We start from the raw sequence: 16,692 nt of genomic DNA, 5'->3' as shown, positions 1-16,692 counted from the left end.
TTTGGGTCAGGTCACAATCCCCAAGTCCTGGGACTGGGATCAAGTCCTGCATGGGGCTCCTGCTTGGTAAGGAGTCTGCTTCTCCCTCTCCCTCTACACCCTCACCCCTACTCCTGCCATCACTCAAATGTGTGCATGCTCTCTCTCAAATAAATAAAATCTTTTTTTTAAAGGCTAGTTTTCTGTGGCACTTTCTACTTGTGGATTAAGCCTTACAAAAAATTAAAATAACTTCTTAATGTCAATAAGGAACAAGTGAAATATTAATCAAAATTCTCAACACATGAGTTTTCATTTCTGTGACTTAAAATTTAATTTGTATTATTACTACTATAAGAAAACGAATAACAAGACTAGAAACTATTCATTAAATACACAGCTGTCAGCATAAGAAAACACATGAATTCTAAGAAAAATTTATTCATTTCACATGTCTTCTTCATTGAATAGAAAGGGTGGCCAAATGTCTGTCATAAACTTATTACCTCATGACATATCTAGCTATTTTTTGCAAATAAAATTATATATTTTCCAAGGTCACCCATTTTTTTTTATCTTTCCTGTATGTCTTTATGTACAAATCATGTTAAGAAGTGATAGAAATTTTGCCATGGTCAGAGTGGACCTCTAATAAAGTAGCAACATTTCTGGTTAAGTATCTTTTTTTTTTTTTAATTTTTATTTATTTATGATAGTCACAGAGAGAGAGAGAGGCAGAGACAGAGGCAGAGGGAGAAGCAGGCTCCATGCACCGAGAGCCTGATGTGGGATTCGATCCCGGGTCTCCAGGATCGCGCCCTGGGCCAAAGGCAGGCGCTAAACCGCTGCACCACCCAGGGATCCCCGTTACATTTCTGTTTTTCTGGATGAGTATAATGATTCTGAGATCTTAACTATTATTTTTAATATTTCTACCTTTAAAATGCAAATGTATTATCTTACAAAAGTCCACTAATAGATTTAAGGATCTAGATATTTCACAATCCTTGATTCACAAATTTACTTAAAACAGAAACTTCAAATTCCTAACTTTCTAGTGAACAGACCCCAGCATCATTTATACCTCCAAGTTAAGAAAATAAATTAGGAATATTAACATTTATATAATGTGATTACAGTACTTTAAAGAAGGAATTACTTTAAGCTCTATTTTTTTTCAAGTCAAATATACCAGTGCTTATGTATATCTCTCCTTTGTGCTATGTACTTTTCTTTGCTAGCAGTTGAAGATATCAATGTTCTCTAACTTTCATTAGCAGAGGACATGTCTACCTTTTCCAAACTCAGAGAACTCAAGAAAATATTGTTTACTTTGAATTTTTGTCCCAAGTCATAGGTGCTCTCTAACATCCTTTAAAGACCAGGTCTATCTCCTGTGTGTGTGTGTGTGTGTGTGTGTGTGTGTAAAGAGAGAAACAGAGGTAGAGACAGAGAAATCTCCAAATACTGCTATCTGCAAAGACTTCTTTGTGAAACCTTGACAATTACTGTCTGCACTGCTTATTAACCTTTGCAGAATATAAAATTTCAGTCTGATTCTTTCTGAAGATTGACCTGGTCTAATGGTGACTCTATATTTCCCTTATTCCCTTTCTCCATTCTCTTCTGTAAGAAAAAGCTTCCTATTCTTCCCCATTTTATTGCTTTATTCCTAAATAAAATGCAGGAATACTGTTTTGATGTTTGACTGCTGACTTCTTTTTAGACCACCTTGTCTCTTCCCTTTTGGCTCCACATATAGATAGGAGCACAAGAAGGTCAAGGAGTTTGCACTCGTGGGAAATTTGAATCTTGTTTGTAGGACCTTTTTGTTAAAAAAAAAAAGCCTCAACACAGTTATTTTTTAATATATATATTTTTCATTTATTCAGAGACAGAGAGGCAGAGACACAGGCAGAGGGAGAAGCAAGCTCCATGCAGGGAGCCCGACGTGGGACTGGATCCCATGTCTCCAGGATCACACCCTGGGCTGCAGGAGGAGCTAAACCGCTGTGCCACCGGGGCTGCCCTTTGTAGGACCTTTTACCCCATCTAACCCATAGTTATTATAAAGACCAAAACCCACTGACTCTGCTTTTAACCAAGCCAATCTGGACTTACTTGCATTCACTTATCTGTCCTCAGGAGTCTCTTGTGTTCCCTTACTGGGTATCCGTGAAGTGCACATCTAAACCAGATTCTCAGTGGGGAATCTCTCTGGCTTTTTAGGGCTACAGTACAATTCCTATATATACTTATGTAAGTTGGGGCTCGTGAATGTTTATTTCACTTTATAGGTTAAAACCAAATACATTTCTATTGCATGTGCTGCTCAAATGTTATCAATTTTGACCCCTGGGAGGTTTTTCACGTTGGCTCTTTGCTCCTTTGAGGTCCCCCTATTTTTTGAGCACTTTCTTGATTTCTGAAATCACAAGATGCTCAAAGTTCATCTTGTATTTTCCCTACCTCGTCCCTAGAATAAACTCTTTTTTTAAAGAAGTGTTAGTTCCTTTTATTGGAGAAAGATGTTTAGAAATTAAGATCTGGATGTTACATTGGTCCTGCACTGCAAAGCCCCATTTGAATATTCTATGACAACACCTTAACAAATACTGTAGAATTTTAACTCATAAGTGCAAACCAACATAGGTCTATATGTCTGTACCCTTGAATATTACAACTGAAGTAATATTGGGGCAGCCTGGGTGGCTCAGCTGTTTAGCACCTGCCTTTGGCCCAGGGCATGATCCTGGAGACCCGGGATTGAGTCCCACCTCGGGCTCCCCAGATGCAGCCTGCTTCTCCCTCTGCCTGTGTCTCTGCCTCTGTGTGTGTGTGTGTGTGTGTGTCTCATGAATAAATAAATAAAGAAAACTTAAGTAATATTTACCTTATTTTTAAGGTGAAACCCTTTGAAGTATCAGCTTACATGAGAGGTGGTTTAACATAGTTCACTATTTTATTGTGTGCCGAGATTGAATTTACAGACTCTCTATGTTTGTGAGATCACACAAAAGGCAGCTCATACTTGCAACTCTCTCTTAAGGATCAAAATGAGCTCAGGGAAAAACCTATTTTGAGACTGGACTAAATCTCCAGACGATTGTTTTTTTTCCAGTTTATGTTGGATTATTCCTCTTTATTATATAATAACTTTGATACCTGTAAGAAAAGAAGACCTTTATATTTTATTTGGCATGTTTGTTGTCCTCAGGGGAAAGGGTTTGTTTGTTTGTTTGTTTGTTTGTTTCTTTTTCTGAATCACCTGGTCCTCATCACCAATTCTATGGTTATTAAAAAAAATCTATCTGCATGCAGATATAAAGTGTTGTTAGACCTTATATAATAAAAAACATTTATCAAGTGGTTGTTAGGGTCAATTGAATCTATTGCATTATGACTGAGGGAATATCACACAAGTATTTTCATCACATGGGCCTTAAAATATCTAGAAAATTAACTTCACTTTATCTATCTCTATCAATATTGAAAGGATATTGATGATGACCACAGATTATCATTGAAAGAGATGAGTCATGGAAGATATATTAAGCATGAAAACACTTAGTGAAACATCACAAGCAGTAGCCTGTTCATTTATCTTTGATCCATCTTTGATAACTTTCTTTCATGAAATACATCATGTAGCCACTGAGGAAAAGTTTATTTATATGTTCGAGAACTCTTATTTATATGTATATATATCTTGGTCATTTTGATAAGTCGCTAAATAATTTCACAACAAACTAATGAGAAAATATCATATTTGAACACCTATTTATATTTTTGTATTTCAAATATGAACTAAAGTAGCAGAACAAAATTAGAGTTCAATAAAATTTCATAGATTTCAAAGTATCTGTTTACTTTTCCTAACAAATTCTAATGAAATCTCTAAAAGGAAACAGATGCTTTTGGGGAGGTGGGAAGATGCCTTTCAACTTGACTAATCTTCCTGTTCCCAAAATCAGTGGTTAAACCCCAAGATATGTCGTGAAGTTTGGCTAAATTCCACTATACAAATTAGACTAATTGAGATGGACTGGCTGGGGATTGATAAAGTTTTAGAAAGAACTGCACTTTTGGGGCGCCTGGAAAGCTCAGTTGGTTGGACATATGCCTTCAGCTCAGGTTATGATCCCAGGGTCCTGAGGTCCTGGGATCCTGGGATCCAGCCCCACAACCAGCTCCTTGCACAGCAGGGAGTCTCTTCTCCCTCTGCCCCCTGCACATGCTAACTCTCTCCCTATCTCTCTCTCTATCTCAAGTAAATAAATAAATAAATAAATAAATAAATAAATAAATAAATATTTTTAAAAAGCAAGAACTCAATTTTTATTATCTATTGTAAGATAAATTGTTAAGAACCAGAAATGCAGCCCTTTTTATTTGAAATGTAAGGGATAAATTAATTCAAAATTGTAAACAATTATCCATCTAGTTATGCCTGTAATAACTCACCTACAAACCTGCTAACATCATAGCAACTGGCACCAAAGGATAGCTAAACTATAAATCCTAAATATCGGTTCCTCTGATAGAAAAGGAAAATATGTTTTTTCTTTTCTTTTTATTTCTTTAAGATTTTATTTATTCATGAGAGACACAGAAAGAGAGACAGGCAGAGGGAGAAGCAGGCTCCACGCAGGGAGCCCGACCACGTGGGACTCCATCCAGGGACTCCAGGATCACGCCCTGGGCAGAAGGCAGTGCTAAACCGCTGAGCCACCTGGGCTGCCAGAAAACATGTTTTTCTAATGCTTTGCAAAATATTTTAAGAAATCTATCTTTTTACCTTTTAATACTTTATAAATGGTATTTTATGATGATTTAAGTTGTCTCAATTTATTTTACTTTGATAATTATTAAAACATACATGCCCCTAAGCATATTTAGATTATATGAAGGATTAGAGTGTGGAGAATTATGTTTATTGCTGATACTGTGAATCATTCTAAATGAGTAGTTAATATCTCAAGGAACTTAAATAAGCTATTCTTTTACTGCATTCAAGAACTGACAAAAACTATATGCTAATAATTAAAAGTCAGAGAATTACGGCCCCATTTTTTTATGCCAACACCATATGGCTAGATGATCTGTAAAACAAAGAAAATAAAACTGAGATGAAACACTTTTGCATGATATTTGCTTTCCATTTGAATTGGTATTCAAAACTAAGATTTGCAATATTTTACTCCCTATTGTCTGAAGCCATAATGCTTGATTTGGTGGAGCACATTTGTCTGTCTAAACAACACAAGCACCCTAGCTATAGTAAACAATTTGGATATTCCAATGTAAAATAAAGTTTTCCAGAATTGTAGTCATACACTACTAAAATGAACGCAAATTTTTGTGTTTGCATGCACAAAGGAAAACAATAAAATGATCTTTTAAATATGGTGAACTTCAAGGATCAAGTTTATAAGTAATCTTTAAGATGCCAGGAGGAAAATATTAAACAGAATCAATTATATTTATGTTATGGCTATTGGCTCTTTTACTTACTAAAATGTACTACAAACATTATTTCTTTTATTATTGCTTTGATAACAATATATCTGTAATAGATATTTCATATCAGATTCTTTCCGTAGGATAGGTCTTTCCCATTAAAATGACTATTGTACGGTAGTGTCTAAGAGATTGTCCAAAACACTTCCTACTTAGTTCAGAATTGATGACCTGTGACAGATGCTTTATAGCTGCTTTTCACAGCCTGAGATTTCAGTTATCCTGCTTCTCCCCACCTGAGCTCCACAAGTTAGATGAAAAAGAGATCGGTTTTCCAGGCACCCAGACAGGTTAGAACATTTTACACAAGATCTGCCCTGCATCCTCCAGTTTAAGGCAGGGAATTAGGAATTGGTTGCCACCTCCTCAAGACCATACAGAGTAGGGAGGGAGTAGAGCAAGGGTAAGGAAAAAACACAACATAATTTCCTAAGATTTGGAGTGTGGCTTATATTGGCTTGCTTATTTGCTTGATTCCCATAGACCTTGGTACTTCTTCCAGAATAACTTCTCATACAGTTATTTTAGCCAATCTCTAGTTATTTTTTAAATGTTCCATGGGAGAATCTGGGCTAGCAACTTCCTAGCCTGGAATCTTGGAAATATCCTTTGTTGAGAATGTTTATGTTTATTTTTACAGGAGACTTGTATGTGAAAAAAATATAATCTGCAGTTTCGTTTTCTTGTAATGCCTACCTCTAATTTTGGTATCAGAGTAGTGCTCGGCTCATAGAATGAGTTAGAAAGCACTTCTTATGCTTTTTATTTCTGGAAGAGAATGTGGGGAATTGAAGTTATTTTCCTGAGATGTTTGGTAGACTCTATCAGTTAGACATCCTGAGAGTGGGATTTTTTCCTTTGTGTATGATTATTAGTTATTTGATTCTTTTAATAACAAATGGCTCCTTAGGTTATCTATTTCTTCCTTTTTTTTTTTACTTTCCAAAAAATTTGTCCACTTCATCTAATTTATCAAGTTTGTAGGCATAAAATTAATAGTAATTTCTAGTTATTAATTATAATTAGACAATTGTTCTAATTATTATTCTATTATTCTAATTAGATAATAATTTCTAATTATTAATTTTAATATCCATGGGATAAGCAGGGATGGCCCCTTCTTTACTTTAGATATTGGTAATTTATGTCTTCTCTTATTTTTTGATTAGCTTTGCTAGAGTGTCAATTTCATAGATATTTTTAATTAACCAGCTTTTGGTTTAGTTGATTTTCTAAATTATCCTGTCTTCGATATGATATGATTTCTTTCCTATTTTGTATTAATTGCTCTTTCTCTACTTATTTTAGGTTAAATTGTTCTTTCTCCTCTCTTATGGTGGAAGCATAGTTCATTGATTTTAGAGGACTTTTTCCTACTATTGATTCAATGCTATAAAGATCTCTCTAAGCATTGCTTTTATTGCATTCTATAAATTTTGGTAATTATATTTTCATTTCTAGTTAGTGCATTAATATTTGGATCCCATGAGATTTCCTCTCTGATATATATATTATTTATGTAGACATGTATTAATTGACTTCTAAGTGCTCAAAGATTTTCCAGATATATTTTGATTATTGATTTCTAGTTACACTTTGACTATGGTCAGAAGGCATATTTTATAGTAGTTTCTAATATTTTATATCTGTTAAGGTTTTTTATGACATAAGATAGAGTCTGTATTGTTGAATATCTCATGCACATATGGGAGTATTTGTTCTTGCTGACAAGTGGAGTGACTGTAAATGTCAATGAGATCACTTTGTTGGTATTGTCAGTTCTTCTATAATCTGCTAAATTCCATTAGTGTTTTGTCAATTGCTGAGAGGTTTTGAAGTCTCCGACTATAATTATGGATTTGTCTATTTCTCCTTTCAGTTCAATTTTTTTCTTCACGTACTTTGCAGCTGTTGGTTGGTCCAAACATGTTTAATTTTGCTACATCTTCTTGATGAGTTGATGCCTTTGTCATTACTTATTATATTAAGTAACATCTGTCTTTACCATGAATACAACTTTTTTCCAATCTTCAATCTACTTTGCCTGATATTAGGAATACCCATTTCACCTTTTTTTTTATTTTAATGGCATATTTATTTTTATTGTTTTATCCTTAACTAACATATACAATCATATTTGACATAAATTTCTGGTAGAAATTGTTACAGTTGAGTCATTTTGCCATTCACTATGCTAACGTATTTCTTTTGTTTCATGAGTTTGGACCACTTGAGTGGAATTATTGATTTTTTAAAAAACTGATGGTATTGTATTATTTTATCTGTTTCCTCTCTTAATTGCTTCCCCTTTTCTATCTTCCTGTGTATTATATAAAGTTTGTGATATTCTTTTTTTTTAATTTATAGTTCTATAGTGTTTGAGTTATCTCAGTATATTTTTTGACTAGCTGTTTCAAGGAATACAAAAATATATATATTTTTTGACTAGTTGTTTCAAGGAATACAACATATGTGATATACTTAGAGTATATCAAAGTCTACTATTTTCAACATTTAATCTAGTGGAATACACATATTACCAGTTAGGTCCTTTCAATCGTCAACTCCAATTGTGAGATAATTTCTTAAATAATGTCAGGAAAATAATGCTTCTATTATTTTTACAGTTCTGAAAAATGTGGCTTCTTGAGCAAAGGAAATTTGCTTACCAGGGAATGTTACCTTTTCTTCAGGTTCATTCACCCCTAAATTCCAAGGCTATTATAATTTTAGCCATCTTCTCTCACTCAAAGGTGATAAATTTATTTACCCTGGAGTCAAATACTTGCCCTTCTGCAAAGGGGCCTCCGAGTTTATCCTCTTCATAGAATTTGCTCTTATTTCATCATGTAATAAAACTTAGAGACACAAAGTCAGTTGTATACATTAGAAATAATTGTAAAAGACTAGATCAATGGATTCTTTCCTGGGAGAGTGTCACCTCTGTCACTTCTCTGTAAATTCACAGATATATAATTTTAGAGCTCTTCCTCTATAGTATCAGATATCCACTTGGTACATGAGTTTTAACCATCTAGTAGTTCCCATTATATTGTCCCAAAAGAGGGAAGAATTGAGCATGGTGAACTATTGTGATTACTATTTTAAGTAACAGTCTTTCCGATTTTTGCTCCAGAAACCACATGATTATATTTGAGATAATATTTTTAAAAGCTAATATTAAAAATCTTATAAAAAATTAACTTTATACACATTGGCAACCACACTAGATAATGTTTAAGTTTACAATTGATAGTGAAACACACTTTTAGAAACGGAAGTAGATAATAGTATTGTAGTGTATTTACTTCTATATTTAGCCTTTTAGAATGTTGCTCTTTTTTTAATTCTTTTTTTTTAAGATTTTATTTATTTATTCATGAGAGACACAGAGAGAGAGACAGAGACATAGGCAGAGGAAGAAGCAGGCTCCATGCAAGAAGCCCGATGTGGGATTCAAACCCGGGAATCCAGGATCATGCTCTGAGCCAAAGGCAGGCGTTCAACCTCTGAGCCACTCAGGTGTCCCTCTTTTTTTAATTCTTATGATCCAAATTTCCTTTCCTTATTATTCCTTTCTGTCTGAAGAGATTACTTTCACCATAGTGAAGCATAACTGTTTGTAACAAATTCTCTTAAGTTCTCCTCCATGGCAGAATGTTCGTATTTCACTTTAATTTTTTTAAAAGTATTTTATTTATTTATTTGAGCAAGAGAGAGCACAAGCAGGGGAAGGGGAGGGGCAGTGAGAGAGGAAGAAACAGACTCTCCATTGAGCATGAAACTGCACAGGGGCTCCATGCCTGGGGCTCAATCCTCAGACCCTGAGATCATGACAAAGTCAAAGTCAGAAGCTTAACCAACTGAACCACTCAAGCCACCTTTATTTCACTCTAATTTTTGAAGGATATTGTTCCTGGATATAAAACTCACCTTTGACAATCAACTTTCAGCACTGAAAAGCGATGTACAGGTTCCTTCTTGACTCCATGCTTGGTTTCTAAGGAGAAATCTGTAATTATTCAAATTATTATTCTTCTGTAGGTAATATTTCATTTCTCTGTAGCTGCTCTCAGGAAATGTTTTTCTTTAGTTTTCAGAAGTCTGACTATGATTTGTTTATACATAGTTTTCTTTATGTTTATCTTCTTTGAGATTTGCTTAGGTTCTTGCATACAAGAGTCTATGATTTTTGCTTGTATCTTCAAGCATATTTTCAGCCATTCTTCCTTTCTTTTCAGAACACTAATGATGCAGATGTTAGATCTTTTATTATTGTCTCACAAGTCTCACAGGCTCAATTTTAGTTTTGTTTTTATTTTCTCTGTTGTTTACATTGGATTTTTTTTTTTGCTCTATTTTCAAGCTCAGTGACTCCTCTGAGCCCATTCAGTAAGTGTTCCATTAGTTTATTGAAACATTTATTTTTTTTTTTTGTTTATTGAAACATTTAATTCTCAAGTTATCATTTGATTATTTTTTATATCTTTGATCTTTCCATTGAGATTTTCCTTTTTTTTTTTCACCTGTTTCAGGGATATTTGTAAGTGTTTCTTGGAGCATGGTTTTGATAGTTGCTTTAAAACACTTGTTCAGAAAAAAAAAAAAAAACACTTGTTCAGTAATGCCAATATATGTGTCAGATCTCTGTTGATAAATTATTTAAATTGAGATTATCTTATTTCTCATATGAAAGAAATTTTGGACTACATACTAGATATTTTGAGTGTTACATTTTAAGATTCTGGTTCTATCTAAAATTTCTTTCATTTCAGGAGCCAATCTAATTAGGAAGCTTTTTAAATATCAATTTAGTTTATACAGTCTCTGAAGCTCTCCATCCTTTCTGTGAGTGACTCAGATGACAGAGTTCCACCTCTTACTCTTTTCAGCTCTGTCTTGGGATTGGGAGGGCAATACCTTTTTATTACATCACGAGGAAGGGCAGTAGAGTTTTTCTCACTGATTTATCTTGCATATGTGCCTGTTTCACTATTGCATGGGATTTAGAGCCAGAAATTCTTTGATTATAAATTCATAGAAAAAATAATTCCCCTTGTTTACCTCAGTATTTCCCTCTGGTCATCAAAACTCTGTTTATTTCTTATCAATTGTTCTTTTTATCCTGAGACTGAGCAATATTTATTAAAGTTTCAATAAATTTTCCTTTATTCCTAGTCATATGTTGACATTTTGGTGAATATATAAACATCAAATATAGAGCCTAATTTAAAATTATCCATGCTTTTGAAATGCTTTTCCATAGAAAGAAAGCCCCTTCTCTATGGATATATGTCTATATTGGACAAATTTTTGACTTTTATTTTAAGCACTGCCTAACCTATCACATCTCACATTCTATTTGATTATGAGAAAGGCAGGAAATACATAGTTAAATTAATGGGTGATTAAATAAAGATGCTCAGTTTGATTAAGGTTAAAGGTAAATTACCTCTGTTTTAATGATGTGATTTCTTTATCCTATGTTCTGATTCAAGGAGTGAATGGTGGGAATACACCAAATATTTAAGATTTCCAAATTTAAATAATTTCAATCAGGCTTAATCTAGGTTCTGCTTTTAAACATGAAGTTTAAAATTCTTTTCTAATCTTGAAATATGAAATCCCTCTTTTGGTTTATCTAGCCAGTCTTAAGAATCTTATTAGATACAGGAGAAATCCAGATTTTTTATCCTCAAACTAAAGTTTGTGACTCAAATCTCTGTCTATTTCATGTTATACCAGGCAATCAAAGATCAAGTAGTAAAAAAGACTAAATGATAATTATCACTTTCCCCTTTTTTCCTCTACAAAACAGAACAGTGATGTGCCTGATCTATGCCATGAACCGCAGGTTAAATGATATAATCACATAAATATGAATAATTATTTAAGATTTGAGGGTTACATATTGCTTTTCTTTTTGGTGCTAAAGCAATGGGAGTGTGAGCTCTTGTGTGCAGAGGTGTTGAACCAACTGCTACCGGGAATCATCTGCTGGCCCATGCAAGACAAATATAACGATTTCTATCTTTACATACACAATAAAATTAATTATTTAATTTTGTTTGTAGAACTGAAGTGTAATTTTTAAAATGTAAACAGTCAAAACTCTATGCAAATTTAAGTGAATATCTTATTCTGAGTTATGAAGATTTTCTGACTTTAGGAAACCTAATAACATCACAAAATTCTAAGAGACTGGATAGTAAAATAACATTATTACATATTTATTTATTGTAATATCTGCAATTATAGTCATAAAGAAATTTTAGAAACTAGAACAGGGTCAAAAATTCACATCAGTAACTTGAGGAAGAATTAAGATGGACAGTCTAGCTAGTCAACGTGTTTCTAAGTATCCCATGAGATTGATTAATTTATTGGTACAAATTAGCAGTTGGAAAAGCAGCTATATTAGTGTCCATGCTTCACAGTCCAAAATCACCTTGCAAGACAAAAGCAATCCTATATGTAGAGTTGCAGAAAATTTTAACTGAACATATTGGCTGAACTGTATGAACAGGCACTTCTATGACAGCTCTGCTTATACAATATTAGCTATCTATCCAATGTAATTAAATTGCACATAAAGCATACATGTGTTGTAGAAAGTTAATGTTATTAATGTTATTAAGTTCTTAAGAAATAGGGGATCCCTGGGTAGCTCAGCAGTTTAGCACCTGCCTCCAGCCTAGGGCGTGATCCTGGAGTCCTGGGATTGAGTGCCATGTTGGGATCCCTGCATGGAGCTTGCTTCTTCCTCTGCGTGTGTCTCTGCCTCTCTCTCTCTTTCTCTTATAAATAAATGAATAAATTATTTTAAAAAGAAAGTATCTAAGAAGTAGTAGAGAGACAAATTTTATAAGACTAAAAAAAAAAAGACTAAGTTGTTGCATATGTTTATCATCAAGCAACTCTAATAAGTAAATGAATTTTTATAATGTTCCCCCATCTGTCTCCCTCTTCTTGGGGCTTCCCATTCCCTGAGATGAAGCGACATTGAAATTAGGCCAATTAGTAATCTTACAGTGAAAAAAGAGTCACAGGTTTCTCACTTTTAATCAAGACAGCTGAGTTGTGAATGCAAAGGAAAAGTTCTTGAAGGAAATCAAAAGCTCTAATTAACACGTTGATCTGCTGATGTGGAGAAAGGTTTAGTAGTCCGGATGGAAGATTGAACCAACCACAACATTCCTTTAAGCCAAAACCTAATCCAGAGCTAGGCCATACCTCTGAGAAAGGTGAGGAGGCTGCCGAAGGAAATTTGGAAGCTAGAAAAGTTTGATGTATAAGCTTTGAGGAAAGAAGCCATTTCCATAGTGAAAGTGCCAGGTGAGTGGCATGTGCTGATGCAGAAGCTGCAGCAAGTTATTCAGAACATCTAGCTAAGGGAATTAGTGAAGACAGCTACACTGAACAACAGATTTTTGTTATAGAGGAAACAGCCTTCTATGGAAGAAGATCCAGGATTTTTATAGCTAAGCAGAAGTCAATGTCTGGCTTCAAAGATTCAAAAGAAGGGGTGACTCTCTTATTAGGGGCTAATGGACCTGATAACTTTAAGTTGAAGCCATCACTCATTTACCATTCTAAAAATCCCCAGGCCCTGAAGAACTATGCTAAATGTACTCTACTTATACTCTAGACATGCAATAACAAAGCCTGGATGACAACACATCTGTTCACATGGTTTATTGAATATTGTAAGTCCACTGTTGAGACCTAGTGCTTAGAATAAAAGATTCCTGTCAAAGTATTCCTGCTCACTGACAATGCATGTGGTCAGCCAAGAGCTCTGATAGAGATTAGCAAGATTAATATTGTTTTTATGCCTGCTAACACATCATCCATTCTGCAGCCCATGGAACAAGGAGTTATTCTGACTTTCAAGTCTTATTATTTAGAAAATGAATTCCATAAGGCTATAGTCACCATAGATAGTGATCCCTTTGGTGGATCTGGGAAAAGTAAGTTGAAAACCTTTTGCAGGTTATTTCTAATTATTTCCAAAAGGTAATAATTCATCATTCTAGATGCCAATAAGGACACTTTGGTTCATTGAAGGGTCTAAATATCATTAACAGAGTTTAGAAGATGTTGATTCTAATCCTCATGGTGACTTTTTGAAAGGTTAAGACTCGTGGTGGAAGTAACTATAGATATGGTGGAAATAACAAGGGAACTAGGATTAGAAATGGAGCCAAATGGAGCCTGGAGATGTGACTGGTTTGCTGCAATCTCATCATTAAACCTGAATGGATGAAGAGTTAGTTCTTATGGAAGAGCAAAGAAAGTGGTTTTCTGAGATGGAATCTACTGGTGAAGATGCTCTGATTATTGATAAGACAACAAAGGATTTAGAATGCTAAAGATAGTTGATAAAGCAATGGCAAGGATTGAGAGGTTGACTCCAATTTGCAAGTTCTACTGGAAGTGAAATATTATCAAACAACATCACATGCTACAGAGAAACTGTTCATGAAAGGAATAGTTTATTGAAGCAGTCAACTTTTTGATCTCCTATTTTAAGAAATTACCACAACCACCCCAATCTTCAGCCAGCACCGCTTCATCAATCAGTGACCATTGTCATCAAGAGAGGAGCCTCCACTAGCAAAAATATTATGACTCATTGAATACTCAGATGATGGTTAGAATTTTTGAGCAATGAAGTACTGTTAAACTGATGTATGCTTATTTTGGGGGCATGACACTATTGCACACTTAATAGACTACTATGTAATGTAAATAAAACATTTATATGCATTAGGAAACCAAAACATTAATTGGACTGTCTTCATTTTTTTTTTTTTTTGGTCTGGAACTGAACCCACAGTATATTTGGGGCATGCCTGCATAAGTGAGAAATATATATATATATATATATATATATATATATATATATATATTTCTCTTATATATATATATTATTGATCCTGTCATATGTCCCACTCTGTGTAGGTTTCTAAGATTAATATATATTTAATAATCTGGTAATCATATTGATGTAGGGCAAAGTTAACCTTCCAGAACTGGACTTAAGCACATACCTCCATGTGCAAAAATTGATATATAATCACATTACCTAGAGTGCCAGTTGCTTTTAAATGTTCTTTAAATTTTTCTAAAAGAACATAGGGCTGACTTGGATGAAGCAGCTCTGAAAAAGCTCTCCCATGCTTTACGTGGGAGACTGCAAACTTTAATGCTTGGTCATGTTGTCCAGAGAACTGCAGGTCTTGTAGATGTCCTTTAAACACTGCCAGTGACAGATATTTCCCATTTAAGTGGATTTGATTCCCAAAGTATTTTTGATGGAATGCAAATTTGTTTTGTCTGTTTAAGAGAGTGGTTTTTGGCTTGCTTCAGCCAAGTTGGATGTCTAAAAAGGATAATTTCTTTGAATAATTAAAAGGAATTGTTTCTTCTTCAGATTTAGATTCCTATTGAATTAGTAGGAGCTTTGAAGATTCCTTTTTTTTGCATCTTTTTTCTTTACTAAATACTCACTTGTGATGCTTGTCATGTCAGAAATCCTTTCTGCCTGCAGCTGAGGAAAAATGTGTGCAGCTGCCTGATAACCTACTCATAAAGGAAATCATAATTCTCTCTCCCAGCATAAAACAAATAAACAAAAAGTCAAAAATATATTTACACATTCAGAAATCAATAAGAAGAAAATATTTTTCTAGAGGTCTCCCAAAATAAACTCCATTATAATTACATATAGTTGTATATAGTTAAAGGCAAATTTGACCTAAACCTTGCTACTCTGAGGTCTAGCCATGTGTAGGCAAGTCTAGAATATAGATTGTGTTTGCTCATTTGGGCCTTGTTTATACAAAGGAAAAGGATCATCCTGGAAGTAATTCATTTCTAGGGAAAACAGGATTGGCACTACCATTTTGATCAAGGTTAATATAGCTGCATTTTAGAGAAAGATTATTTTTAAATATGGTGTCTATTATTCTTTTTGCCTTAAGTTTTTGCCCTAAGTGAATTTGTGCCTGAGTCCTAGGATTATGTGATTGCACTTAATGAGCAATAAAAAACTTTATTAAATGGTTTAATGAAAATTTCAGTGGGACTTTAGGGTACATTGTATAGGTACACAGAAACATCCTTGTGCTGACATTGGTAGAATCAGACATTCCATGTTTTTAGGACTTCAAGAGAAAGCACCCTCAGCACCAATGTTATACTGGTAGTTCAGTCATCAGTGATACAGGCGTGGGCAGAAGTTCTGGCAGCATGACATTATGGGAAATTCTTGAGCCTCAATTCTTGAGGCATTGAGCATCTTCGATGTTACTACACATAGAGAAAAAAATAGAAAGGTACATAAGAAAATTCATAGTTTCTATACAGACCAAGACTAATGATGGCTATTTGATGGAACACATGTAAAGCAGTCTCTGAAAATGTTTATTATTTTCAGTTCATTAAGGATGTCTTTGATTAAGACTGAAGTGCCAATAAGACAATTGGATGCCAAATCTGCAAAAATTTTTGTGTTGGTTATTCATAGCTTTTAAAGAATGATGGGTTGCATTTTAAAGCTCCCTGCATTGTCAACTACATTCTCCTAAAAACCAACTGACTTGGAAGGCTATTGGTTTTAATAATTATCTTTGTGTTAGTGAATGTGCCTATATATGCATAATTCTAATAGTGCAATTTCTATTAAATCTTACTATTATTTAAAAGAAATGTGCCAATAATAATTCATCTCATGAAGAATGGCATTAATTTACAATAGAGTAACAGATACCAAGTTAAAACACAAGGAAAGTTTTTTTTGTTATTATAGATGGACTGGGAAAGTAATTGTTCAGTATAAAATTATTTTATCTTAACTGCAATACATTTCAAAAGCAGTACATTTACAATTCTAGACAAATCATATAGAAAGATACATTTTGGCATATTGTGCTAAATTAGCTTACTTCAAAGAGCACACTAATGATAGCAATATATTTTTATTTTCATCAGACACAAGAGCAAATACAATTGGAAGTTATCAAAATAAGTACATAAAAGTGAAGTCAATAAAAATCTGAACAAATATATATCTGGACTAATATCATCAATAAATTTTTGAGTTCTATCCAATATTTGAGAAGTCTGCAGTATATTACTCATAACTTTATAATGTGAAATTGAATGAAAACAATATATGTAGCAACTTTG

This window comes from Vulpes vulpes, chromosome 15 (genome assembly GCF_048418805.1).
Source record: "Vulpes vulpes isolate BD-2025 chromosome 15, VulVul3, whole genome shotgun sequence".
Lineage (NCBI taxonomy): Eukaryota > Metazoa > Chordata > Mammalia > Carnivora > Canidae > Vulpes > Vulpes vulpes.
The sequence above is the reverse complement of the archived record's forward strand: the minus strand, read 5'-3'. Positions refer to the sequence as shown.